Genomic DNA, 26,023 nt, shown 5'->3' with positions numbered 1-26,023 from the left:
CCAAGCAAATGTAAAGCACCCATTGTGTGTAGCAGACCAAAGAAGCCTTAGTGTTGCAAATCAACAGTCGCGTCAACTTGTAAAGAGTATCCCAAAGAAATGGCTGAAAGTGATAGTCATAGGAAAGTCATAGGGGATGGCTTGTGTGTACTTTGCTTTTCATTGCCTCGTTGGCGCAGTTGGCAGCGCGTCAGTCTCATAATCTGAAGGTCGTGAGTTCGAGCCTCACACGAGGCACTGATTTTGCACAGCTCTTCCCAGCAGTCACCCAGGAACACCTAGGCTCATGGCTGTCGTTCACCTCAACTGCAAAATGTTGTCCAGCCCCAATGGCAGCACATTGTCATCATGTGCTCTCATTACCCGAAAAAACCTTAGTGATGCATCAATCAATCAAACTTTATTTATAAAATAGCGCTTATCATGCATTTCGTGCAGCTCGAAGCGCTTTAACATTAAAAACAAAAACAAAAAAAAAAAAAAACAAAACACACAACATTGCAGTAAAAACCCAACCCACCCTACACCCTTCCCACTCCCCTCCATTAAGGCACATGACCCACGACAATGAATGTTGACTACCAATGCAAGTTAAAATAAATAAATAAATAAATGAATAAATAAATAAAAAAGCAAGCAAACAAACAAACAAACAAACAAACAAACAAACAAACAAACAAGGCTTGGCTCTGCTGCGAGGAAACGGCATTTGGGAATCTCTTCATACCAGGAGCCAGCCCGCCCACGGGAGCATGGCCACAGCGCCAACCCAGACCGGGACAACACCAGGGTCCACTTCACAGCCGTGAGGCTGCAAAATTAAACCCCAGCCGCCCCAGCAAGGGCAAGAACTGCAACAACAGCCACCGGGCAAGCCGGCAACCCTGGCAGAAAAGACTCCCACAAGAAACACTGGGGCTAATATCACAATAAGATATTAAATTATAAGATTTATTAAAAAATAAATAAATAAATAAATAAATAAATAAATAAATAAATAAATAAATAAATAAAAACTGAGAATAAGATGCATAAAATGAAATGAAGTATAGTATAGAATATAGCCTATATTAAAACTAATAGAATAATTTAGCAGTTAAAATTCAACTGAAAGCTAAATTAAAAAGGTGGGTCTTGAGCCTCTTCTTAAAAACCTCTACAGTCTCTGCGGCCCTGAGGCCCTCCGGCAGGCCGTTCCACAGGCGAGGACCGTAATGGCAGAACGAAGCCTCACCATAAGTTTTGGTCCTCACTTTAGGAACAACTAAGAGGCCAGCACCGGAGGACCTCAGGGTCCGCGAGGGCTCATATTTTAAAAGAATATCATTTAAATAAGAAGGCCCAAGACCATAAAAACATTTATAAACCATTAAAAGAATCTTAAAATCAATCCTGAAACGCACAGGGAGCCAATGCAGCGATTTTAAAATCGGTGTAATGTGTTCTCGCCCTCTGGTTCTCGTCAGAACTCGTGCTGCTGAGTTCTGCAATAGCTGTAGATTTGAAATAGACTTTTTGGGTAAACCAGAGAGCAGGGCATTACAGTAATCTAAACGACTGAAAATAAAAGCATGCATTAGCACTTCTGTGCTGGCAAGAGAGAGGAACGGGCGGACTCTGGCAATGTTTTTAAGATGATAAAATCCTGTCTTAACGACATTTTTAATGTGTGGGATAAAATCTAGCTCAGAGTCAAAAAGTACGCCCAGGTTTCTCACACATTGAGAAGGTTTAAAATTATGAAGATGTGGTAAAATCATCTCTCTCTTGTCTTCAGGACCGATGATTAATACTTCAGTTTTGTCCTGGTTGAGCTGTAAAAAGTTTTCTGCCATCCACAACTTTATATCTAAAATGCAGTTTAAAAGAGTGTTGACAGGTTCCAGGTCATCAGGAGACACGGCGATGTAAAGCTGTGTATCATCAGCATAGCTGTGAAAGTCAACGCCGTGTCTCCTGATGACATCCCCAAGAGGCAACATATATAAATTAAAAAGTATTGGCCCTAAAATCGACCCCTGGGGAACCCCACAACTTATTTCGTGGATTCCTGAAGAGCACGTATCCATACTTACATAAAAGTGTCGATCTGTAAGGTAAGAGTAAAACCACTTAAGAACATTTCCAGAGAGGCCCACTAGACTACTAAGTCTGTCTAATAAAATCTGGTGATCTACTGTATCAAAAGCAGCACTGAGATCCAGCAGCACCAGAACAGAAAGTTTCTGTGAGTCGTAGTTTAATCTTAGATCATTAACGATCTTTAAAAGAGCCGTCTCTGTACTATGGTTTGTCCTAAAACCAGACTGATATTTTTCTAAAATTTTTTGGGCATTTAAAAACTCATGCAGTTGAGTAGCGACACTTTTTTCTATTATTTTACTTAAAAATGGTAAGTTGGATACGGGTCTATAGTTATCCAGATTTTTTGGATCTAATTGACTCTTCTTCAGAAGGGGCCTCACCACCGCCGTCTTACAGGCAGAGGGGAAGACCCCCGTCTGAAGAGAGCAGTTTACTATATTTAAAAGCTCTGACTCAAAGAATCCATAAAATGTTTTAAAAAGTGAAGTGGGAATGGGATCTAAAAGGCAGGTTGTAGTGTTTACTTGGGATAAAACTCGACCAAGCATCTCCGCATCAACCAGGACAAAACTCCCCAGTGTTTCTTCTGGTAAAAACAATGCTGGAGGTCTGTTAAGATCCGTGTACTGCATGGATGAAATGTTTGATCTTATAGCATTGATTTTACCCATGAAGTGGTCTGCAAAGTCCTCACATGCAGCATTAGATGATGGCATGGAGGACTTGTTGAAGTCTTTGTTTATTAAAATATCAATTGTTTTAAAAAGAAATTTGGGGTTGTTTTTATTTTCTGAAATGATTTTTGAAAAATAAGAGGTTCTGGCCCGTTTAACTGAGTTATTGTAGATTTTGATTTGTTGTTTTAAAATGTCTTTATGAATGATTAAATTCGTCTTCCGGTATTTCCTCTCTGCTCTCCTGCAGTTCTGCTTCAGACCCTTAATGTCGTCAGTCTTCCATGGCATTTTAGGAGTGGCTCTTATTGTTTTCGCTTTGAGTGGAGCCACTGCATCTATGGAAGACTGAAGTCTGTTATTAAAATGATCAACAATAAAATCACAGGGTGCAGGTAAAATCTGAGCAGGAGTTTGCTTAAAAACATCAATAAAACTTGCAGCCACTTCAGGAGTTAAATACCGCTTCCTCACAGTTCTCACTGACGCTTCCTGCTGGATTTGACTGGTGACATTAAAAAACACACAATAATGGTCTGATATGGCCAAATCAACAACAGAGGACACCCCAGTGGACAGACCATAGGTAATGACAAGGTCCAGGGTGTGTCCCCTGTTGTGAGTTGGCTGTGTGACATGCTGCTGAAAATCCATGCTGTTTAGAAGATTTAAAAACTCACAGGCATAGATATCATCATAATTATCAACATGCAAATTAAAATCACCAGTAATTAAAATCCTATTGTACCTAATATGAAGAGATGATAAAAATTCAGAAAATTCCTCGATAAAACAGGAAGGAGGGGTTGGTGGTCTGTATACTGTGACAGTTAAAACAGGTGGGTCTCCAAAAAGAAAAGCATGATGCTCAAATGAACAATATTTACTAATTAAAACATTTTCCGATGGTATTGTTTTGTGAGCAATCGATGCTGTACCTCCACCTTTCTTTCCTCCCCTGATTGAAAATAAAAAGTTAAAATTGGGTGGAGAAGCCTCAGTGAGAATAGCTGGTGCATCAGAGCCAAGCCAGGTTTCAGTTAAAAACAAACAGGTTAAATCATGGTCTAAAATCAGATCATTAATGATAAAAGACTTATTTAAAAGGGATCTGACATTTAAAAGAGCCATCTTCATGGTTGTGGGTACAATCTGATGTGTGCTTGTCGTAGGTTTTGTGACTGATGTGTGAATTGGCCGGAGACATCTAACATGCGAGGCACGTGGATATGAATGCAAATGATTAGAATGTCTATTGGTGATGCGGACTGGTATGTGATGCTGTATGGCAGAGAATGATGTATCAGGGGTGTGGGTGTCCTGGTTCAACCGTCAGCTGGATATGGTTTTGAAAGAACGGAGGGTGAGATCAATGTTCATGGTGAGAAGACGGGAACCACTATAGTTGGGGTGTAAACCGTCTGATTTGAAGAGGTATGGTCTATTGTAAAAAGTTGTGAAGTTATCAACGTATGGAATGCTTATGGAATGACAGTATGTTTTTAACCAAATGTGAAGCTGACGGACGCGTGAGAACATGATGTCTCCATAACGGGGTGCAGGTAGTGGTCCAGATATGATGCAGTTTATGTTTAACTGTTGGATGGTGTGAATCAGGTGGATGAAGTCCATTTTCAGAGTCTCTGATTGCTGCAGTTTCATGTTGTTGGTGCCTGCATGTATGATGAAAGTCTTCGCAGAGGGGTGTTTGACAGAAAGTTGGTGAGCAGAGTTTTTAATGTCATTGACGACCGCTCCAGAGAGTGAGTGTGTGTGGCACCTTCTGACCCGGACATGCCGGACAACGGAGTCTCCCACGATGAGCACGGGCTGCTGCACAGGTCCGGGTCTCCCAGAGGGGTGATGAGCAGCGGCCTCCGCTGAAGGGGGCTCAGGTGGAGAGTTGGGAGCTCCAGAGCGGTGTTTCCGGGCAGACAGTAATCCAGCATGAAGACCTGTTTTTCTTGTGGAGAGTGGATCCCCTGAAGCCGGTGAAACGCAGGATGCGGCGCGCGAGCCCCGGGGAAGCTCGTCTGAGCGTCGGGCCACCGCCTCTTTCAGCAGACGGCGGCGTTTCCCTCTCGTGCCGGGCGCCAGCGGAACAGCGGAGGATCCGGGCGGCTGGGCCAGTGCCGCGGCTCCAGGAAGAAGCGCGAGTTGGTCAGACTCCAGCAAAGCGGGCCCCGAAGCAGCAGACGCCGTTGGACCCGTAGAGGTGGAAGCGGGAGTCGTCGCCTGGCTGGGACCAGCAGCAGAGGCGGATGCCACGGTAGGAGTTCCGCCCGATGTTGGTCCCGGTGAGCCCGCTCGGGTCGCTGACGCCGCGGTGAGGTCTTCAGCCAGCGGGGCAAAGCGGTTGGTCAGCGCTAGGTTTTCCGAGCTGGCATTGTTGGGTTTGGACCCACAGATCCTCCGGCCGCGACGTGTCACCTCAGCCCACGACTGCTTGGGCGTAGAGCAGAGGGCTGGAGCCCTGGGTCCGGCATCGGCCTGGTCTTCATGGAGGTCCTGTGGACTCCTGGCCTCCACTGCAGAGCTGGTGTTGGTGGTGCTCGGAGCCCCGTCCATCCGCTCCCACCCGTTGTTTTTACGGCCACAAATTTGAATGATGTTACTCTCCGTGGCGGTGAAATGGGCTTCGGCGGGAATTTCTCCAAACCATGGAAGGGTTTGAGACAGGGAGCGGTTGGTGTTAATTGAAAGCTGTAGTTGTTGGATGTACTTCGACTGGGAAGCAGATACTGATAGAATTTTTTCTATCAGAGCAGATTTTTCTCTGAGCTCCAGTCTAAGTTTCTGAACAGTTTCCTTAAGTTGGCAATGTCCTGGGTCACAGTGGTCGGGAGTGCATGAAACTCCGTCTGGACGAGCGGCAGCCATCTTGCATGGAACCAGTCAAGTCAGAATATCCCAAAGTAACACCTTAGGTTGCTTGTTCAATTCCGGCTGGATGGAGTCCTTTCAGACAATGCTGTCTTACCAATCATACCTTGTAAATAACCCAAACGGGCAGACCACAAAAGAAGCTTTTCTGTTGGAAATCAGCATCTGAAACCACTTGCAAAGAGGATCCCAAAGAAACTGTTTAAAGTGCGATTTCATAGGAAACGGACTGTGTCTGTGCGTGTTCACTGCTTTGCACGCCCTCATTGGCGCTGTAGGCAGAGCATCAGTCTTATAATCTGTCTCACACAAGGCACAGATTTTGTACAGCTCTTGCCAGCAGCCATCCAGTAACACATAGGCTCATAGCTGTACAGAATGTTCCTCTCAACCGCAAAATGTTGGCCATGTCCACGACGGTGCTTTCCCCTCAATCAAAGCTTTTGTTATCGTTTGCTTTCAAGCTTGCTGCTTCTTTACTCCAAGCCCATGGGGAAAGGCCTATCTGTTCTCACCGTTTAGATGGCAAGCTTTGTTGTGTTAAATAAGCCACGTATGCTAGCCATTTTTCTGCGTAATCAAAAAAGTCTCAACCATTTGTACTTTTGTGCCCTTAGTGCCCAAGAAAGGAAAAATCTCCCATATGCAAGGTCAGTTGGCAATTGTGTCATTGTTGTGTTATTTTTTTCTTTGTGCAGTAAAGTGTGCATTCCGCTCTTTGTATGAGTGAGTCACACAATGGCATGAATCAGCAGCTCCCTTCGATAGCTCAGTTGGTAGAGCGGAGGACTGTAGGTGAAAAAACATAGGCATCCTTAGGTCGCTGGTTTAATTCCGGCTCGAAGGACATTTTTCGGGCACCGTCATCTTACCATTCATACGTTCCTTATTACGCTAAGAATGCTTACTTTTCCCAGTGAGCTTTCTTGTGACCTTTGTCCTTGACTTCAACCTCACTCCTGCTGTCTATTCAAATGTCTTTGTGAAAGAGGTGCCTGACTTGAATATGGTTTTAGGTCTTATGGGGTAACGCAGATGATACACATGGAGTGTGTGTACACCTTTCCGAGCAATGAAAAGAGAGCGCAAATCAGGCATAGTGATTTCACCTGTTAGCAGGTTTTTGCCACTAACCAGATTAGCCAAGCAAATGTAAAGCACCCATTGTGTGTAGAAGACCAAAGAAGCCTTAGTGTTGCAAATCAACAGTCGCGTCAACTTGTAAAGAGTATCCCAAAGAAATGGCTGAAAGTGATAGTCATAGGAAAGTCATAGGGGATGGTTTGTGTGTACTTTGCTTTTCATGGCCTCGTTGGCGCAGTTGGCAGCGCGTCAGTCTCATAATCTGAAGGTCGTGAGTTCGAGCCTCACACGAGGCACTGATTTTGCACAGCTCTTCCCAGCAGTCACCCAGGAACACCTAGGCTCATGGCTGTCGTTCACCTCAACTGCAAAATGTTGTCCAGCCCCAATGGCAGCACATTGTCATCATGTGCTCTCATTACCCGAAAAAACCTTAGTGATGCATGGAACCAGTCAAGTCAGAATATCCCAAAGTAACACCTTAGGTTGTTTGTTCAATTCCGGCTGGATGGAGTCCTTTCAGACAATGCTGTCTTACCAATCATACCTTGTAAATAACCCAAACGGGCAGACCACAAAAGAAGCTTTTCTGTTGGAAATCAGCATCTGAAACCACTTGCAAAGAGGATCCCAAAGAAACTGTTTAAAGTGCGATTTCATAGGAAACGGACTGTGTCTGTGCGTGTTCACTGCTTTGCACGCCCTCATTGGCGCTGTAGGCAGAGCATCAGTCTTAAAATCTGTCTCACACAAGGCACAGATTTTGTACAGCTCTTGCCAGCAGCCATCCAGTAACACATAGGCTCATAGCTGTACAGAATGTTCCTTTCAACCGCAAAATGTTGGCCATGTCCACGACGGTGCTTTCCTCTCAATCAAAGCTTTTGTTATCATTTGCTTTCAAGCTTGCTGCTTCTTTACTCCAAGCCCATGGGGAAAGGCCTATCTGTTCTCACCGTTTAGATGGCAAGCTTTGTTGTGTTAAATAAGCCACGTATGCTAGCCATTTTTCTGCGTAATCAAAAAAGTCTCAACCATTTGTACTTTTGTGCCCTTAGTGCCCAAGAAAGGAAAAATCTCCCATATGCAAGGTCAGTTGGCAATTGTGTCATTGTTATTTTCTTTGTGCAGTAAAGTGTGCATTCCGCTCTTTGTATGAGTGAGTCACACAATGGCATCCATCAGCAGCTCCCTTCGATAGCTCAGTTGGTAGAGCGGAGGACTGTAGGTGAAAAAACATAGGCATCCTTAGGTCGCTGGTTCAATTCCGGCTCGAAGGACATTTTTCGGGCACCGTCATCTTACCATTCATACGTTCCTTATTACGCTAAGAATGCTTACTTTTCCCAGTGAGCTTTCTTGTGACCTTTGTCCTTGACTTCAACCTCACTCCTGCTGTCTATTCAAATGTCTTTGTGAAAGAGGTGCCTGACTTGAATATGGTTTTAGGTCTTATGGGGTAACGCAGATGATACACATGGAGTGTGTGTACACCTTTCCGAGCAATGAAAAGAGAGCGCAAATCAGGCATAGGGATTTCACCTGTTAGCAGGCTTTTGCCACTAACCAGATTAGCCAAGCAAATGTAAAGCACCCATTGTGTGTAGCAGACCAAAGAAGCCTTAGTGTTGCAAATCAACAGTCGCGTCAACTTGTAAAGAGTATCCCAAAGAAATGGCTGAAAGTGATAGTCATAGGAAAGTCATAGGGGATGGTTTGTGTGTACTTTGCTTTTCATTGCCTCGTTGCCGCAGTTGGCAGCGCGTCAGTCTCATAATCTGAAGGTCGTGAGTTGGACCCTCACACGAAGCACTGATTTTGCACAGCTCTTCCCAGCAGTCACCCAGGAACACCTAGGCTCATGGCTGTCGTTCACCTCAACTGCAAAATGTTGTCCAGCCCCAATGGCAGCACATTGTCATCATGTGCTCTCATTACCCGAAAAAACCTTAGTGATGCATGGAACCAGTCAAGTCAGAATATCCCAAAGTAACACCTTATGTTGCTTGTTCAATTCCGGCTGGATGGAGTCCTTTCAGACAATGCTGTCTTACCAATCATACCTTGTAAATAACCCAAACGGGCAGACCACAAAAGAAGCTTTTCTGTTGGAAATCAGCATCTGAAACCACTTGCAAAGAGGATCCCAAAGAAACTGTTTAAAGTGCGATTTCATAGGAAACGGACTGTGTCTGTGCGTGTTCACTGCTTTGCACGCCCTCATTGGCGCTGTAGGCAGAGCATCAGTCTTATAATCTGTCTCACACAAGGCACAGATTTTGTACAGCTCTTGCCAGCAGCCATCCAGTAACACATAGGCTCATAGCTGTACAGAATGTTCCTCTCAACCGCAAAATGTTGGCCATGTCCACGACGGTGCTTTCCCCTCAATCAAAGCTTTTGTTATCGTTTGCTTTCAAGCTTGCTGCTTCTTTACTCCAAGCCCATGGGGAAAGGCCTATCTGTTCTAACCGTTTAGATGGCAAGCTTTGTTGTGTTAAATAAGCCACGTATGCTAGCCATTTTTCTGCGTAATCAAAAAAGTCTCAACCATTTGTACTTTTGTGCCCTTAGTGCCCAAGAAAGGAAAAATCTCCCATATGCAAGGTCAGTTGGCAATTGTGTTATTGTTATTTTCTTTGTGCAGTAAAGTGTGCATTCCGCTCTTTGTATGAGTGAGTCACACAATGGCATCCATCAGCAGCTCCCTTCGATAGCTCAGTTGGTAGAGTGGAGGATTGTAGGTGAAAAAACATAGGCATTCTTAGGTCGCTGGTTCAATTCCGGCTGGAAGGACATTTTTCGGGCACCGTCATCTTACCATTCATACGTTCCTTGTTACGCTAAGAATGCTTACTTTTCCCAGTGAGCTTTCTTGTGACCTTTGTCCTTGACTTCAACCTCACTCCTGCTGTCTATTCAAATGTCTTTGTGAAAGAGGTGCCTGACTTGAATATGGTTTTAGGTCTTATGGGGTAACGCAGATGATACACATGGAGTGTGTGTACACCTTTCCGAGCAATGAAAAGAGAGCGCAAATCAGGCATAGGGATCTCACCTGTTAGCAGGTTTTTGCCACTAACCAGATTAGCCAAGCAAATGTAAAGCACCCATTGTGTGTAGCAGACCAAAGAAGCCTTAGTGTTGCAAATCAACAGTCGCGTCAACTTGTAAAGAGTATCCCAAAGAAATGGCTGAAAGTGATAGTCATAGGAAAGTCATAGGGGATGGTTTGTGTGTACTTTGCTTTTCATGGCCTCGTTGGCGCAGTTGGCAGCGCGTCAGTCTCATAATCTGAAGGTCGTGAGTTCGAGCCTCACACGAGGCACTGATTTTGCACAGCTCTTCCCAGCAGTCACCCAGGAACACCTAGGCTCATGGCTGTCGTTCACCTCAACTGCGAAATGTTGTCCAGCCCCAATGGCAGCACATTGTCATCATGTGCTCTCATTACCCGAAAAAACCTTAGTGATGCATGGAACCAGTCAAGTCAGAATATCCCAAAGTAACACCTTAGGTTGCTTGTTCAATTCCGGCTGGATGGAGTCCTTTCAGACAATGCTGTCTTACCAATCATACCTTGTAAATAACCCAAACGGGCAGACCACAAAAGAAGCTTTTCTGTTGGAAATCAGCATCTGAAACCACTTGCAAAGAGGATCCCAAAGAAACTGTTTAAAGTGCGATTTCATAGGAAACGGACTGTGTCTGTGCGTGTTCACTGCTTTGCACGCCCTCATTGGCGCTGTAGGCAGAGCATCAGTCTTAAAATCTGTCTCACACAAGGCACAGATTTTGTACAGCTCTTGCCAGCAGCCATCCAGTAACACATAGGCTCATAGCTGTACAGAATGTTCCTTTCAACCGCAAAATGTTGGCCATGTCCACGACAGTGCTTTCCTCTCAATCAAAGCTTTTGTTATCATTTGCTTTCAAGCTTGCTGCTTCTTTATTCCAAGCCCATGGGGAAAGGCCTATCTGTTCTCACCGTTTAGATGGCAAGCTTTGTTGTGTTAAATAAGCCACGTATGCTAGCCATTTTTCTGCGTAATCAAAAAAGTCTCAACCATTTGTATTTTTGTGCCCTTAGTGCCCAAGAAAGGAAAAATCTCCCATATGCAAGGTCAGTTGGCAATTGTGTCATTGTTGTGTTATTTTTTTCTTTGTGCAGTAAAGTGTGCATTCCGCTCTTTGTATGAGTGAGTCACACAATGGCATCCATCAGCAGCTCCCTTCGATAGCTCAGTTGGTAGAGCGGAGGACTGTAGGTGAAAAAACATAGGCATCCTTAGGTCGCTGGTTCAATTCGGGCTCGAAGGACTTTTTTCGGGCACCGTCATCTTACCATTCATACGTTCCTTATTACGCTAAGAATGCTTACTTTTCCCAGTGAGCTTTCTTGTGACCTTTGTCCTTGACTTCAACCTCACTCCTGCTGTCTATTCAAATGTCTTTGTGAAAGAGGTGCCTGACTTGAATATGGTTTTAGGTCTTATGGGGTAACGCAGATGATACACATGGAGTGTGTGTACACCTTTCCGAGCAATGAAAAGAGAGCGCAAATCAGGCATAGGGATTTCACCTGTTAGCAGGCTTTTGCCACTAACCAGATTAGCCAAGCAAATGTAAAGCACCCATTGTGTGTAGCAGACCAAAGAAGCCTTAGTGTTGCAAATCAACAGTCGCGTCAACTTGTAAAGAGTATCCCAAAGAAATGGCTGAAAGTGATAGTCATAGGAAAGTCATAGGGGATGGTTTGTGTGTACTTTGCTTTTCATGGCCTCGTTGGCGCAGTTGGCAGCGCGTCAGTCTCATAATCTGAAGGTCGTGAGTTCGAGCCTCACACGAGGCACTGATTTTGCACAGCTCTTCCCAGCAGTCACCCAGGAACACCTAGGCTCATGGCTGTCGTTCACCTCAACTGCAAAATGTTGTCCAGCCCCAATGGCAGCACATTGTCATCATGTGCTCTCATTACCCGAAAAAACCTTAGTGATGCATGGAACCAGTCAAGTCAGAATATCCCAAAGTAACACCTTAGGTTGCTTGTTCAATTCAGGCTGGATGGAGTCCTTTCAGACAATGCTGTCTTACCAATCATACCTTGTAAATAACCCAAACGGGCAGACCACAAAAGAAGCTTTTCTGTTGGAAATCAGCATCTGAAACCACTTGCAAAGAGGATCCCAAAGAAACTGTTTAAAGTGCGATTTCATAGGAAACGGACTGTGTCTGTGCGTGTTCACTGCTTTGCACGCCCTCATTGGCGCTGTAGGCAGAGCATCAGTCTTAAAATCTGTCTCACACAAGGCACAGATTTTGTACAGCTCTTGCCAGCAGCCATCCAGTAACACATAGGCTCATAGCTGTACAGAATGTTCCTTTCAACCGCAAAATGTTGGCCATGTCCACGACGGTGCTTTCCTCTCAATCAAAGCTTTTGTTATCATTTGCTTTCAAGCTTGCTGCTTCTTTACTCCAAGCCCATGGGGAAAGGCCTATCTGTTCTCACCGTTTAGATGGCAAGCTTTGTTGTGTTAAATAAGCCACGTATGCTAGCCATTTTTCTGCGTAATCAAAAAAGTCTCAACCATTTGTACTTTTGTGCCCTTAGTGCCCAAGAAAGGAAAAATCTCCCATATGCAAGGTCAGTTGGCAATTGTGTCATTGTTATTTTCTTTGTGCAGTAAAGTGTGCATTCCGCTCTTTGTATGAGTGAGTCACACAATGGCATCCATCAGCAGCTCCCTTCGATAGCTCAGTTGGTAGAGCGGAGGACTGTAGGTGAAAAAACATAGGCATCCTTAGGTCGCTGGTTTAATTCCGGCTCGAAGGACATTTTTCGGGCACCGTCATCTTACCATTCATACGTTCCTTATTACGCTAAGAATGCTTACTTTTCCCAGTGAGCTTTCTTGTGACCTTTGTCCTTGACTTCAACCTCACTCCTGCTGTCTATTCAAATGTCTTTGTGAAAGAGGTGCCTGACTTGAATATGGTTTTAGGTCTTATGGGGTAACGCAGATGATACACATGGAGTGTGTGTACACCTTTCCGAGCAATGAAAAGAGAGCGCAAATCAGGCATAGGGATTTCACCTGTTAGCAGGTTTTTGCCACTAACCAGATTAGCCAAGCAAATGTAAAGCACCCATTGTGTGTAGAAGACCAAAGAAGCCTTAGTGTTGCAAATCAACAGTCGCGTCAACTTGTAAAGAGTATCCCAAAGAAATGGCTGAAAGTGATAGTCATAGGAAAGTCATAGGGGATGGTTTGTGTGTACTTTGCTTTTCATGGCCTCGTTGGCGCAGTTGGCAGCGCGTCAGTCTCATAATCTGAAGGTCGTGAGTTCGAGCCTCACACGAGGCACTGATTTTGCACAGCTCTTCCCAGCAGTCACCCAGGAACACCTAGGCTCATGGCTGTCGTTCACCTCAACTGCAAAATGTTGTCCAGCCCCAATGGCAGCACATTGTCATCATGTGCTCTCATTACCCGAAAAAACCTTAGTGATGCATGGAACCAGTCAAGTCAGAATATCTCAAAGTAACACCTTAGGTTGCTTGTTCAATTCCGGCTGGATGGAGTCCTTTCAGACAATGCTGTCTTACCAATCATACCTTGTAAATAACCCAAACGGGCAGACCACAAAAGAAGCTTTTCTGTTGGAAATCAGCATCTGAAACCACTTGCAAAGAGGATCCCAAAGAAACTGTTTAAAGTGCGATTTCATAGGAAACGGACTGTGTCTGTGCGTGTTCACTGCTTTGCACGCCCTCATTGGCGCTGTAGGCAGAGCATCAGTCTTAAAATCTGTCTCACACAAGGCACAGATTTTGTACAGCTCTTGCCAGCAGCCATCCAGTAACACATAGGCTCATAGCTGTACAGAATGTTCCTTTCAACCGCAAAATGTTGGCCATGTCCACGACGGTGCTTTCCTCTCAATCAAAGCTTTTGTTATCATTTGCTTTCAAGCTTGCTGCTTCTTTACTCCAAGCCCATGGGGAAAGGCCTATCTGTTCTCACCGTTTAGATGGCAAGCTTTGTTGTGTTAAATAAGCCACGTATGCTAGCCATTTTTCTGCGTAATCAAAAAAGTCTCAACCATTTGTACTTTTGTGCCCTTAGTGCCCAAGAAAGGAAAAATCTCCCATATGCAAGGTCAGTTGGCAATTGTGTCATTGTTATTTTCTTTGTGCAGTAAAGTGTGCATTCCGCTCTTTGTATGAGTGAGTCACACAATGGCATCCATCAGCAGCTCCCTTCGATAGCTCAGTTGGTAGAGCGGAGGACTGTAGGTGAAAAAACATAGGCATCCTTAGGTCGCTGGTTCAATTCCGGCTCGAAGGACATTTTTCGGGCACCGTCATCTTACCATTCATACGTTCCTTATTACGCTAAGAATGCTTACTTTTCCCAGTGAGCTTTCTTGTGACCTTTGTCCTTGACTTCAACCTCACTCCTGCTGTCTATTCAAATGTCTTTGTGAAAGAGGTGCCTGACTTGAATATGGTTTTAGGTCTTATGGGGTAACGCAGATGATACACATAGAGTGTGTGTACACCTTTCCGAGCAATGAAAAGAGAGCGCAAATCAGGCATAGTGATTTCACCTGTTAGCAGGTTTTTGCCACTAACCAGATTAGCCAAGCAAATGTAAAGCACCCATTGTGTGTAGAAGACCAAAGAAGCCTTAGTGTTGCAAATCAACAGTCGCGTCAACTTGTAAAGAGTATCCCAAAGAAATGGCTGAAAGTGATAGTCATAGGAAAGTCATAGGGGATTTGTGTGTACTTTGCTTTCCATGGCCTCGTTGGCGCAGTTGGCAGCGCGTCAGTCTCATAATCTGAAGGTCGTGAGTTCGAGCCTCACACGAGGCACTGATTTTGCACAGCTCTTCCCAGCAGTCACCCAGGAACACCTAGGCTCATGGCTGTCGTTCACCTCAACTGCAAAATGTTGTCCAGCCCCAATGGCAGCACGTTGTCATCATGTGCTCTCATTACCCGAAAAAACCTTAGTGATGCATGGAACCAGTCAAGTCAGAATATCCCAAAGTAACACCTTAGGTTGCTTGTTCAATTCCGGCTGGATGGAGTCCTTTCAGACAATGCTGTCTTACCAATCATACCTTGTAAATAACCCAAACGGGCAGACCACAAAAGAAGCTTTTCTGTTGGAAATCAGCATCTGAAACCACTTGCAAAGAGGATCCCAAAGAAACTGTTTAAAGTGCGATTTCATAGGAAACGGACTGTGTCTGTGCGTGTTCACTGCTTTGCACGCCCTCATTGGCGCTGTAGGCAGAGCATCAGTCTTATAATCTGTCTCACACAAGGCACAGATTTTGTACAGCTCTTGCCAGCAGCCATCCAGTAACACATAGGCTCATAGCTGTAAAGAATGTTCCTCTCAACCGCAAAATATTGGCTATGTCCACGACAGTGCTTTCCTCTCAATCAAAGCTTTTGTTATCATTTGCTTTCAAACTTGCTGCTTCTTTACTCCAAGCCCATGGGGAAAGGCCTATCTGTTCTCACCGTTTAGATGGCAAGCTTTGTTGTGTTAAATAAGCCACGTATGCTAGCCATTTTTCTGCGTAATCAAAAAAGTCTCAACCATTTGTACTTTTGTGCCCTTAGTGCCCAAGAAAGGAAAAATCTCCCATATGCAAGGTCAGTTGGCAATTGTGTCATTGTTATTTTCTTTGTGCAGTAAAGTGTGCATTCCGCTCTTTGTATGAGTGAGTCACACAATGGCATCCATCAGCAGCTCCCTTCGATAGCTCAGTTGGTAGAGCGGAGGACTGTAGGTGAAAAAACATAGGCATCCTTAGGTCGCTGGTTCAATTCCGGCTCGAAGGACATTTTTCGGGCACCGTCATCTTACCATTCATACGTTCCTTATTACGCTAAGAATGCTTACTTTTCCCAGTGAGCTTTCTTGTGACCTTTGTCCTTGACTTCAACCTCACTCCTGCTGTCTATTCAAATGTCTTTGTGAAAGAGGTGCCTGACTTGAATATGGTTTTAGGTCTTATGGGGTAACGCAGATGATACACATGGAGTGTGTGTACACCTTTCCGAGCAATGAAAAGAGAGCGCAAATCAGGCATAGGGATTTCACCTGTTAGCAGGCTTTTGCCACTAACCAGATTAGCCAAGCAAATGTAAAGCACCCATTGTGTGTAGCAGACCAAAGAAGCCTTAGTGTTGCAAATCAACAGTCGCGTCAACTTGTAAAGAGTATCCCAAAGAAATGGCTGAAAGTGATAGTCATAGGAAAGTCATAGGGGATGGTTTGTGTGTACTTTGCTTTTCATGGCCTCGTTGGCGCAGTTGGCAGCGCGTCAGTCTCATAATCTGAAGGTCGTGAGTTCGACCCTCACACGAGGCACTGATTTTGCACAGCTCTTCCCAGCAGTCACCCAGGAACACCTAGGCTCATGGCTGTCGTTCACCTCAACTGCAAAATGTTGTCCAGCCCCAATGGCAGCACATTGTCATCATGTGCTCTCATTACCCGAAAAAACCTTAGTGATGCATGGAACCAGTCAAGTCAGAATATCCCAAAGTAACACCTTAGGTTGCTTGTTCAATTCCGGCTGGATGGAGTCCTTTCAGACAATGCTGTCTTACCAATCATACCTTGTAAATAACCCAAACGGGCAGACCACAAAAGAAGCTTTTCTGTTGGAAATCAGCATCTGAAACCACTTGCAAAGAGGATCCCAAAGAAACTGTTTAAAGTGCGATTTCATAGGAAACGGACTGTGTCTGTGCGTGTTCACTGCTTTGCACGCCCTCATTGGCGCTGTAGGCAGAGCATCAGTCTTAAAATCTGTCTCACACAAGGCACAGATTTTGTACAGCTCTTGCCAGCAGCCATCCAGTAACACATAGGCTCATAGCTGTACAGAATGTTCCTTTCAACCGCAAAATGTTGGCCATGTCCACGAGAGTGCTTTCCTCTCAATCAAAGCTTTTGTTATCATTTGCTTTCAAGCTTGCTGCTTCTTTATTCCAAGCCCATGGGGAAAGGCCTATCTGTTCTCACCGTTTAGATGGCAAGCTTTGTTGTGTTAAATAAGCCACGTATGCTAGCCATTTTTCTGCGTAATCAAAAAAGTCTCAACCATTTGTACTTTTGTGCCCTTAGTGCCCAAGAAAGGAAAAATCTCCCATATGCAAGGTCAGTTGGCAATTGTGTCATTGTTGTGTTATTTTTTTCTTTGTGCAGTAAAGTGTGCATTCCGCTCTTTGTATGAGTGAGTCACACAATGGCATCCATCAGCAGCTCCCTTCGATAGCTCAGTTGGTAGAGCGGAGGACTGTAGGTGAAAAAACATAGGCATCCTTAGGTCGCTGGTTCAATTCCGGCTCGAAGGACTTTTTTCGGGCACCGTCATCTTACCATTCATACGTTCCTTATTACGCTAAGAATGCTTACTTTTCCCAGTGAGCTTTCTTGTGACCTTTGTCCTTGACTTCAACCTCACTCCTGCTGTCTATTCAAATGTCTTTGTGAAAGAGGTGCCTGACTTGAATATGGTTTTAGGTCTTATGGGGTAACGCAGATGATACACATGGAGTGTGTGTACACCTTTCCGAGCAATGAAAAGAGAGCGCAAATCAGGCATAGGGATTTCACCTGTTAGCAGGCTTTTGCCACTAACCAGATTAGCCAAGCAAATGTAAAGCACCCATTGTGTGTAGCAGACCAAAGAAGCCTTAGTGTTGCAAATCAACAGTCGCGTCAACTTGTAAAGAGTATCCCAAAGAAATGGCTGAAAGTGATAGTCATAGGAAAGTCATAGGGGATGGTTTGTGTGTACTTTGCTTTTCATGGCCTCGTTGGCGCAGTTGGCAGCGCGTCAGTCTCATAATCTGAAGGTCGTGAGTTCGACCCTCACACGAGGCACTGATTTTGCACAGCTCTTCCCAGCAGTCACCCAGCAACACCTAGGCTCATGGCTGTCGTTCACCTCAACTGCAAAATGTTGTCCAGCCCCAATGGCAGCACATTGTCATCATGTGCTCTCATTACCTGAAAAAACCTTAGTGATGCATGGAACCAGTCAAGTCAGAATATCCCAAAGTAACACCTTAGGTTGCTTGTTCAATTCCGGCTGGATGGAGTCCTTTCAGACAATGCTGTCTTACCAATCATACCTTGTAAATAACCCAAACGGGCAGACCACAAAAGAAGCTTTTCTGTTGGAAATCAGCATCTGAAACCACTTGCAAAGAGGATCCCAAAGAAACTGTTTAAAGTGCGATTTCATAGGAAACGGACTGTGTCTGTGCGTGTTCACTGCTTTGCACGCCCTCATTGGCGCTGTAGGCAGAGCATCAGTCTTAAAATCTGTCTCACACAAGGCACAGATTTTGTACAGCTCTTGCCAGCAGCCATCCAGTAACACATAGGCTCATAGCTGTACAGAATGTTCCTTTCAACCGCAAAATGTTGGCCATGTCCACGACAGTGCTTTCCTCTCAATCAAAGCTTTTGTTATCATTTGCTTTCAACTTGCTGCTTCTTTATTCCAAGCCCATGGGGAAAGGCCTATCTGTTCTCACCGTTTAGATGGCAAGCTTTGTTGTGTTAAATAAGCCACGTATGCTAGCCATTTTTCTGCGTAATCAAAAAAGTCTCAACCATTTGTACTTTTGTGCCCTTAGTGCCCAAGAAAGGAAAAATCTCCCATATGCAAGGTCAGTTTGCAATTGTGTCATTGTTGTGTTATTTTTTTCTTTGTGCAGTAAAGTGTGCATTCCGCTCTTTGTATGAGTGAGTCACACAATGGCATCCATCAGCAGCTCCCTTCGATAGCTCAGTTGGTAGAGCGGAGGACTGTAGGTGAAAAAACATAGGCATCCTTAGGTCGCTGGTTCAATTCCGGCTCGAAGGACTTTTTTCGGGCACCGTCATCTTACCATTCATACGTTCCTTATTACGCTAAGAATGCTTACTTTTCCCAGTGAGCTTTCTTGTGACCTTTGTCCTTGACTTCAACCTCACTCCTGCTGTCTATTCAAATGTCTTTGTGAAAGAGGTGCCTGACTTGAATATGGTTTTAGGTCTTATGGGGTAACGCAGATGATACACATGGAGTGTGTGTACACCTTTCCGAGCAATGAAAAGAGAGCGCAAATCAGGCATAGGGATTTCACCTGTTAGCAGGCTTTTGCCACTAACCAGATTAGCCAAGCAAATGTAAAGCACCCATTGTGTGTAGCAGACCAAAGAAGCCTTAGTGTTGCAAATCAACAGTCGCGTCAACTTGTAAAGAGTATCCCAAAGAAATGGCTGAAAGTGATAGTCATAGGAAAGTCATAGGGGATGGTTTGTGTGTACTTTGCTTTTCATTGCCTCGTTGGCGCAGTTGGCAGCGCGTCAGTCTCATAATCTGAAGGTCGTGAGTTCGACCCTCACACGAGGCACTGATTTTGCACAGCTCTTCCCAGCAGTCACCCAGGAACACCTAGGCTCATGGCTGTCGTTCACCTCAACTGCAAAATGTTGTCCAGCCCCAATGGCAGCACATTGTCATCATGTGCTCTCATTACCCGAAAAAACCTTAGTGATGCATGGAACCAGTCAAGTCAGAATATCCCAAAGTAACACCTTAGGTTGCTTGTTCAATTCCGGCTGGATGGAGTCCTTTCAGACAATGCTGTCTTACCAATCATACCTTGTAAATAACCCAAACGGGCAGACCACAAAAGAAGCTTTTCTGTTGGAAATCAGCATCTGAAACCACTTGCAAAGAGGATCCCAAAGAAACTGTTTAAAGTGCGATTTCATAGGAAACGGACTGTGTCTGTGCGTGTTCACTGCTTTGCACGCCCTCATTGGCGCTGTAGGCAGAGCATCAGTCTTATAATCTGTCTCACACAAGGCACAGATTTTGTACAGCTCTTGCCAGCAGCCATCCAGTAACACATAGGCTCATAGCTGTAAAGAATGTTCCTCTCAACCGCAAAATATTGGCTATGTCCACGACAGTGCTTTCCTCTCAATCAAAGCTTTTGTTATCATTTGCTTTCAAACTTGCTGCTTCTTTACTCCAAGCCCATGGGGAAAGGCCTATCTGTTCTCACCGTTTAGATGGCAAGCTTTGTTGTGTTAAATAAGCCACGTATGCTAGCCATTTTTCTGCGTAATCAAAAAAGTCTCAACCATTTGTACTTTTGTGCCCTTAGTGCCCAAGAAAGGAAAAATCTCCCATATGCAAGGTCACTTGGCAATTGTGTCATTGTTGTGTTATTTTTTTCTTTGTGCAGTAAAGTGTGCATTCCGCTCTTTGTATGAGTGAGTCACACAATGGCATGAATTAGCAGCTCCCTTCGATAGCTCAGTTGGTAGAGCGGAGGACTGTAGGTGAATAAACATAGGCATCCTTAGGTCGCTGGTTCAATTCCGGCTCGAAGGACATTTTACGGGCACTGTCATCTTACCATTCATACGTTCCTTATTACGCTAAGAATGCTTACTTTTCCCAGTGAGCTTTCTTGTGACCTTTGTCCTTGACTTCAACCTCACTCCTGCTGTCTATTCAAATGTCTTTGTGAAAGAGGTGCCTGACTTGAATATGGTTTTAGGTCTTATGGGGTAACGCAGATGATACACATGGAGTGTGTGTACACCTTTCCGAGCAATGAAAAGAGAGCACAAATCAGGCATAGGGATCTCACCTGTTAGCAGGTTTTTGCCACTAACCAGATTAGCCAAGCAAATGTAAAGCACCCATTGTGTGTAGCAGACCAAAGAAGCTTTAGTGTTGCAAATCAACAGTCGCGTCAACTTGTAAAGAGTATCCCAAAGAAATGGCTGAAAGTGATAGTCATAGGAAAGTCATAGGGGATGGTTTGTGTGTACTTTGCTTTTCATGGCCTCGTTGGCGCAGTTGGCAGCGCGTCAGTCTCATAATCTGAAGGTCGTGAGTTCGAGCCTCACACGAGGCACTGATTTTGCACAGCTCTTCCCAGCAGTCACCCAGGAACACCTAGGCTCATGGCTGTCGTTCACCTCAACTGCAAAATGTTGTCCAGCCCCAATGGCAGCACATTGTCATCATGTGCTCTCATTACCCGAAAAAACCTTAGTGATGCATGGAACCAGTCAAGTCAGAATATCCCAAAGTAACACCTTAGGTTGCTTGTTCAATTCCGGCTGGATGGAGTCCTTTCAGACATTGCTGTCTTACCAATCATACCTTGTAAATAACCCAAACGGGCAGACCACAAAAGAAGCTTTTCTGTTGGAAATCAGCATCTGAAACCACTTGCAAAGAGGATCCCAAAGAAACTGTTTAAAGTGCGATTTCATAGGAAACGGACTGTGTCTGTGCGTGTTCACTGCTTTGCACGCCCTCATTGGCGCTGTAGGCAGAGCATCAGTCTTATAATCTGTCTCACACAAGGCACAGATTTTGTACAGCTCTTGCCAGCAGCCATCCAGTAACACATAGGCTCATAGCTGTACAGAATGTTCCTCTCAACCGCAAAATGTTGGCCATGTCCACGACGGTGCTTTCCCCTCAATCAAAGCTTTTGTTATCGTTTGCTTTCAAGCTTGCTGCTTCTTTACTCCAAGCCCATGGGGAAAGGCCTATCTTTTCTCACCGTTTAGATGGCAAGCTTTGTTGTGTTAAATAAGCCACGTATGCTAGCCATTTTTCTGCGTAATCAAAAAAGTCTCAACCATTTGTACTTTTGTGCCCTTAGTGCCCAAGAAAGGAAAAATCTCCCATATGCAAGGTCAGTTGGCAATTGTGTCATTGTTATTTTCTTTGTGCAGTAAAGTGTGCATTCCGCTCTTTGTATGAGTGAGTCACACAATGGCATCCATCAGCAGCTCCCTTCGATAGCTCAGTTGGTAGAGCGGAGGACTGTAGGTGAAAAAACATAGGCATCCTTAGGTCGCTGGTTCAATTCCGGCTCGAAGGACATTTTTCGGGCACCGTCATCTTACCATTCATACGTTCCTTATTACGCTAAGAATGCTTACTTTTCCCAGTGAGCTTTCTTGTGACCTTTGTCCTTGACTTCAACCTCACTCCTGCTGTCTATTCAAATGTCTTTGTGAAAGAGGTGCCTGACTTGAATATGGTTTTAGGTCTTATGGGGTAACGCAGATGATACACATGGAGTGTGTGTACACCTTTCCGAGCAATGAAAAGAGAGCGCAAATCAGGCATAGGGATTTCACCTGTTAGCAGGTTTTTGCCACTAACCAGATTAGCCAAGCAAATGTAAAGCACCCATTGTGTGTAGCAGACCAAAGAAGCCTTAGTGTTGCAAATCAACAGTCGCGTCAACTTGTAAAGAGTATCCCAAAGAAATGGCTGAAAGTGATAGTCATAGGAAAGTCATAGGGGAATGTTTGTGTGTACTTTGCTTTGCACGCCCTCATTGGCGCTGTAGGCAGAGCATCAGTCTTATAATCTGTCTCACACAAGGCACAGATTTTGTACAGCTCTTGCCAGCAGCCATCCAGTAACACATAGGCTCATAGCTGTACAGAATGTTCCTCTCAACCGCAAAATATTGGCTATGTCCACGACAGTGCTTTCCTCTCAATCAAAGCTTTTGTTATCATTTGCTTTCAAACTTGCTGCTTCTTTACTCCAAGCCCATGGGGAAAGGCCTATCTGTTCTCACCGTTTAGATGGCAAGCTTTGTTGTGTTAAATAAGCCACGTATGCTAGCCATTTTTCTGTGTAATCAAAAAAGTCTCAACCATTTGTACTTTTGTGCCCTTAGTGCCCAATTATGGAAAAATCTCCCATATGCAAGGTCAGTTGGCAATTGTGTCATTGTTATTTTCTTTGTGCAGTAAAGTGTGCATTCCACTCTTTGTATGAGTGAGTCACACAATGGCATCCATCAGCAGCTCCCTTCGATAGCTCAGTTGGTAGAGCGGAGGACTGTAGGTGAAAAAACATAGGCATCCTTAGGTCGCTGGTTCAATTCCGGCTCGAAGGACATTTTTCGGGCACCGTCATCTTACCATTCATACGTTCCTTATTACGCTAAGAATGCTTACTTTTCCCAGTGAGCTTTCTTGTGACCTTTGTCCTTGACTTCAACCTCACTCCTGCTGTCTATTCAAATGTCTTCGTGAAAGAGGTGCCTGACTTGAATATGGTTTTAGGTCTTATGGGGTAACGCAGATGATACACATGGAGTGTGTGTACACCTTTCCGAGCAATGAAAAGAGAGCGCAAATCAGGCATAGGGATTTCACCTGTTAGCAGGTTTTTGCCACTAACCAGATTAGCCAAGCAAATGTAAAGCACCCATTGTGTGTAGCAGACCAAAGAAGCTTTAGTGTTGCAAATCAACAGTCGCGTCAACTTGTAAAGAGTATCCCAAAGAAATGGCTGAAAGTGATAGTCATAGGAAAGTCATAGGGGATGGTTTGTGTGTACTTTGCTTTTCATGGCCTCGTTGGCGCAGTTGGCAGCGCGTCAGTCTCATAATCTGAAGGTCGTGAGTTCGAGCCTCACACGAGGCACTGATTTTGCACAGCTCTTCCCAGCAGTCACCCAGGAACACCTAGGCTCATGGCTGTCGTTCACCTCAACTGCAAAATGTTGTCCAGCCCCAATGGCAGCACATTGTCATCATGTGCTCTCATTACCCGAAAAAACCTTAGTGATGCATGGAACCAGTCAAGTCAGAATATCCCAAAGTAACACCTTAGGTTGCTTGTTCAATTCCGGCTGGATGGAGTCCTTTCAGACAATGCTGTCTTACCAATCATACCTTGTAAATAACCCAAACGGGCAGACCACAAAAGAAGCTTTTCTGTTGGAAATCAGCATCTGAAACCACTTGCAAAGAGGATCCCAAAGAAACTGTTTAAAGTGCGATTTCATAGGAAACGGACTGTGTCTGTGCGTGTTCACTGCTTTGCACGCCCTCATTGGCGCTGTAGGCAGAGCATCAGTCTTATAATCTGTCTCACACAAGGCACAGATTTTGTACAGCTCTTGCCAGCAGCCATCCAGTAACACATAGGCTCATAGCTGTACAGAATGTTCCTCTCAACCGCAAAATGTTGGCCATGTCCACGACGGTGCTTTCCCCTCAATCAAAGCTTTTGTTATCGTTTGCTTTCAAGCTTGCTGCTTCTTTACTCCAAGCCCATGGGGAAAGGCCTATCTTTTCTCACCGTTTAGATGGCAAGCTTTGTTGTGTTAAATAAGCCACGTATGCTAGCCATTTTTCTGCGTAATCAAAAAAGTCTCAACCATTTGTACTTTTGTGCCCTTAGTGCCCAAGAAAGGAAAAATCTCCCATATGCAAGGTCAGTTGGCAATTGTGTCATTGTTATTTTCTTTGTGCAGTAAAGTGTGCATTCCGCTCTTTGTATGAGTGAGTCACACAATGGCATCCATCAGCAGCTCCCTTCGATAGCTCAGTTGGTAGAGCGGAGGACTGTAGGTGAAAAAACATAGGCATCCTTAGGTCGCTGGTTCAATTCCGGCTCGAAGGACATTTTTCGGGCACCGTCATCTTACCATTCATACGTTCCTTATTACGCTAAGAATGCTTACTTTTCCCAGTGAGCTTTCTTGTGACCTTTGTCCTTGACTTCAACCTCACTCCTGCTGTCTATTCAAATGTCTTTGTGAAAGAGGTGCCTGACTTGAATATGGTTTTAGGTCTTATGGGGTAACGCAGATGATACACATGGAGTGTGTGTACACCTTTCCGAGCAATGAAAAGAGAGCGCAAATCAGGCATAGGGATTTCACCTGTTAGCAGGTTTTTGCCACTAACCAGATTAGCCAAGCAAATGTAAAGCACCCATTGTGTGTAGCAGACCAAAGAAGCCTTAGTGTTGCAAATCAACAGTCGCGTCAACTTGTAAAGAGTATCCCAAAGAAATGGCTGAAAGTGATAGTCATAGGAAAGTCATAGGGGAATGTTTGTGTGTACTTTGCTTTGCACGCCCTCATTGGCGCTGTAGGCAGAGCATCAGTCTTATAATCTGTCTCACACAAGGCACAGATTTTGTACAGCTCTTGCCAGCAGCCATCCAGTAACACATAGGCTCATAGCTGTACAGAATGTTCCTCTCAACCGCAAAATATTGGCTATGTCCACGACAGTGCTTTCCTCTCAATCAAAGCTTTTGTTATCATTTGCTTTCAAACTTGCTGCTTCTTTACTCCAAGCCCATGGGGAAAGGCCTATCTGTTCTCACCGTTTAGATGGCAAGCTTTGTTGTGTTAAATAAGCCACGTATGCTAGCCATTTTTCTGTGTAATCAAAAAAGTCTCAACCATTTGTACTTTTGTGCCCTTAGTGCCCAATTATGGAAAAATCTCCCATATGCAAGGTCAGTTGGCAATTGTGTCATTGTTATTTTCTTTGTGCAGTAAAGTGTGCATTCCACTCTTTGTATGAGTGAGTCACACAATGGCATCCATCAGCAGCTCCCTTCGATAGCTCAGTTGGTAGAGCGGAGGACTGTAGGTGAAAAAACATAGGCATCCTTAGGTCGCTGGTTCAATTCCGGCTCGAAGGACATTTTTCGGGCACCGTCATCTTACCATTCATACGTTCCTTATTACGCTAAGAATGCTTACTTTTCCCAGTGAGCTTTCTTGTGACCTTTGTCCTTGACTTCAACCTCACTCCTGCTGTCTATTCAAATGTCTTCGTGAAAGAGGTGCCTGACTTGAATATGGTTTTAGGTCTTATGGGGTAACGCAGATGATACACATGGAGTGTGTGTACACCTTTCCGAGCAATGAAAAGAGAGCGCAAATCAGGCATAGGGATTTCACCTGTTAGCAGGTTTTTGCCACTAACCAGATTAGCCAAGCAAATGTAAAGCACCCATTGTGTGTAGCAGACCAAAGAAGCCTTAGTGTTTCAAATCAACAGTCGCGTCAACTTGTAAAGAGTATCCCAAAGAAATGGCTGAAAGTGATAGTCATAGGTAAGTCATAGGGGATGGTTTGTGTGTACTTTGCTTTTCATGGCCTCGTTGGCGCAGTTGGCAGCGCGTCAGTCTCATAATCTGAAGGTCGTGAGTTCGAGCCTCACACGAGGCACTGATTTTGCACAGCTCTTCCCAGCAGTCACCCAGCAACACCTAGGCTCATGGCTGTCGTTCACCTCAACTGCAAAATGTTGTCCAGCCCCAATGGCAGCACATTGTCATCATGAGCTCTCATTACCCGAAAAAACCTTAGTGATGCATGGAACCAGTCAAGTCAGAATATCCCAAAGTACCACCTTAGGTTGCTTGTTCAATTCCGGCTGGATGGAGTCCT

The 26,023-nt window shown here is 44.7% G+C and overlaps 24 non-coding genes across 24 annotated transcripts; all 24 read left to right on the top strand.

The window, feature by feature from the left end:
* The first annotated feature begins 164 nt into the window (after nucleotides 1-164).
* trnam-cau (transfer RNA methionine (anticodon CAU)) lies at nucleotides 165-237 on the top strand. Its single transcript has one exon. It is a non-coding gene; the product is annotated as a tRNA-Met (tRNA).
* A 6,163-nt stretch (nucleotides 238-6,400) lies between these two features.
* On the top strand, nucleotides 6,401-6,489 carry trnay-gua (transfer RNA tyrosine (anticodon GUA)). The gene is given in 2 exon segments: nucleotides 6,401-6,437; nucleotides 6,454-6,489. It is a non-coding gene; the product is annotated as a tRNA-Tyr (tRNA).
* A 459-nt stretch (nucleotides 6,490-6,948) lies between these two features.
* Nucleotides 6,949-7,021, top strand: trnam-cau (transfer RNA methionine (anticodon CAU)). The gene has a single exon. It is a non-coding gene; the product is annotated as a tRNA-Met (tRNA).
* Nucleotides 7,022-7,916: 895 nt separating this feature from the next.
* On the top strand, nucleotides 7,917-8,005 carry trnay-gua (transfer RNA tyrosine (anticodon GUA)). The gene is given in 2 exon segments: nucleotides 7,917-7,953; nucleotides 7,970-8,005. It is a non-coding gene; the product is annotated as a tRNA-Tyr (tRNA).
* Nucleotides 8,006-9,980: 1,975 nt separating this feature from the next.
* On the top strand, nucleotides 9,981-10,053 carry trnam-cau (transfer RNA methionine (anticodon CAU)). The gene has a single exon. It is a non-coding gene; the product is annotated as a tRNA-Met (tRNA).
* Nucleotides 10,054-11,504: 1,451 nt separating this feature from the next.
* Nucleotides 11,505-11,577, top strand: trnam-cau (transfer RNA methionine (anticodon CAU)). Its single transcript has one exon. It is a non-coding gene; the product is annotated as a tRNA-Met (tRNA).
* An 895-nt stretch (nucleotides 11,578-12,472) lies between these two features.
* trnay-gua (transfer RNA tyrosine (anticodon GUA)) lies at nucleotides 12,473-12,561 on the top strand. Its single transcript is given in 2 exon segments — nucleotides 12,473-12,509; nucleotides 12,526-12,561. It is a non-coding gene; the product is annotated as a tRNA-Tyr (tRNA).
* A 459-nt stretch (nucleotides 12,562-13,020) lies between these two features.
* trnam-cau (transfer RNA methionine (anticodon CAU)) lies at nucleotides 13,021-13,093 on the top strand. The gene has a single exon. It is a non-coding gene; the product is annotated as a tRNA-Met (tRNA).
* Nucleotides 13,094-13,988: 895 nt separating this feature from the next.
* Nucleotides 13,989-14,077, top strand: trnay-gua (transfer RNA tyrosine (anticodon GUA)). The gene is given in 2 exon segments: nucleotides 13,989-14,025; nucleotides 14,042-14,077. It is a non-coding gene; the product is annotated as a tRNA-Tyr (tRNA).
* Nucleotides 14,078-14,533: 456 nt separating this feature from the next.
* On the top strand, nucleotides 14,534-14,606 carry trnam-cau (transfer RNA methionine (anticodon CAU)). Its single transcript has one exon. It is a non-coding gene; the product is annotated as a tRNA-Met (tRNA).
* An 895-nt stretch (nucleotides 14,607-15,501) lies between these two features.
* Nucleotides 15,502-15,590, top strand: trnay-gua (transfer RNA tyrosine (anticodon GUA)). The gene is given in 2 exon segments: nucleotides 15,502-15,538; nucleotides 15,555-15,590. It is a non-coding gene; the product is annotated as a tRNA-Tyr (tRNA).
* A 459-nt stretch (nucleotides 15,591-16,049) lies between these two features.
* trnam-cau (transfer RNA methionine (anticodon CAU)) lies at nucleotides 16,050-16,122 on the top strand. Its single transcript has one exon. It is a non-coding gene; the product is annotated as a tRNA-Met (tRNA).
* Nucleotides 16,123-17,025: 903 nt separating this feature from the next.
* trnay-gua (transfer RNA tyrosine (anticodon GUA)) lies at nucleotides 17,026-17,114 on the top strand. Its single transcript is given in 2 exon segments — nucleotides 17,026-17,062; nucleotides 17,079-17,114. It is a non-coding gene; the product is annotated as a tRNA-Tyr (tRNA).
* A 459-nt stretch (nucleotides 17,115-17,573) lies between these two features.
* Nucleotides 17,574-17,646, top strand: trnam-cau (transfer RNA methionine (anticodon CAU)). Its single transcript has one exon. It is a non-coding gene; the product is annotated as a tRNA-Met (tRNA).
* Nucleotides 17,647-18,548: 902 nt separating this feature from the next.
* trnay-gua (transfer RNA tyrosine (anticodon GUA)) lies at nucleotides 18,549-18,637 on the top strand. The gene is given in 2 exon segments: nucleotides 18,549-18,585; nucleotides 18,602-18,637. It is a non-coding gene; the product is annotated as a tRNA-Tyr (tRNA).
* Nucleotides 18,638-19,096: 459 nt separating this feature from the next.
* On the top strand, nucleotides 19,097-19,169 carry trnam-cau (transfer RNA methionine (anticodon CAU)). Its single transcript has one exon. It is a non-coding gene; the product is annotated as a tRNA-Met (tRNA).
* A 903-nt stretch (nucleotides 19,170-20,072) lies between these two features.
* Nucleotides 20,073-20,161, top strand: trnay-gua (transfer RNA tyrosine (anticodon GUA)). The gene is given in 2 exon segments: nucleotides 20,073-20,109; nucleotides 20,126-20,161. It is a non-coding gene; the product is annotated as a tRNA-Tyr (tRNA).
* A 459-nt stretch (nucleotides 20,162-20,620) lies between these two features.
* Nucleotides 20,621-20,693, top strand: trnam-cau (transfer RNA methionine (anticodon CAU)). The gene has a single exon. It is a non-coding gene; the product is annotated as a tRNA-Met (tRNA).
* Nucleotides 20,694-21,588: 895 nt separating this feature from the next.
* trnay-gua (transfer RNA tyrosine (anticodon GUA)) lies at nucleotides 21,589-21,677 on the top strand. Its single transcript is given in 2 exon segments — nucleotides 21,589-21,625; nucleotides 21,642-21,677. It is a non-coding gene; the product is annotated as a tRNA-Tyr (tRNA).
* A 949-nt stretch (nucleotides 21,678-22,626) lies between these two features.
* trnay-gua (transfer RNA tyrosine (anticodon GUA)) lies at nucleotides 22,627-22,715 on the top strand. Its single transcript is given in 2 exon segments — nucleotides 22,627-22,663; nucleotides 22,680-22,715. It is a non-coding gene; the product is annotated as a tRNA-Tyr (tRNA).
* Nucleotides 22,716-23,174: 459 nt separating this feature from the next.
* Nucleotides 23,175-23,247, top strand: trnam-cau (transfer RNA methionine (anticodon CAU)). The gene has a single exon. It is a non-coding gene; the product is annotated as a tRNA-Met (tRNA).
* Nucleotides 23,248-24,142: 895 nt separating this feature from the next.
* On the top strand, nucleotides 24,143-24,231 carry trnay-gua (transfer RNA tyrosine (anticodon GUA)). Its single transcript is given in 2 exon segments — nucleotides 24,143-24,179; nucleotides 24,196-24,231. It is a non-coding gene; the product is annotated as a tRNA-Tyr (tRNA).
* A 949-nt stretch (nucleotides 24,232-25,180) lies between these two features.
* On the top strand, nucleotides 25,181-25,269 carry trnay-gua (transfer RNA tyrosine (anticodon GUA)). The gene is given in 2 exon segments: nucleotides 25,181-25,217; nucleotides 25,234-25,269. It is a non-coding gene; the product is annotated as a tRNA-Tyr (tRNA).
* Nucleotides 25,270-25,728: 459 nt separating this feature from the next.
* On the top strand, nucleotides 25,729-25,801 carry trnam-cau (transfer RNA methionine (anticodon CAU)). The gene has a single exon. It is a non-coding gene; the product is annotated as a tRNA-Met (tRNA).
* The last annotated feature ends 222 nt before the right edge of the window (nucleotides 25,802-26,023 follow it).

Source organism: Oryzias latipes, chromosome 14, assembly GCF_053564925.1.
Source record: "Oryzias latipes strain Hd-rR chromosome 14, Olatipes_Hd-rR_3.1".
NCBI classification, from domain to species: Eukaryota; Metazoa; Chordata; class Actinopteri; order Beloniformes; family Adrianichthyidae; genus Oryzias; species Oryzias latipes.
The sequence above is the reverse complement of the archived record's forward strand: the minus strand, read 5'-3'. Positions and strand labels throughout refer to the sequence as shown.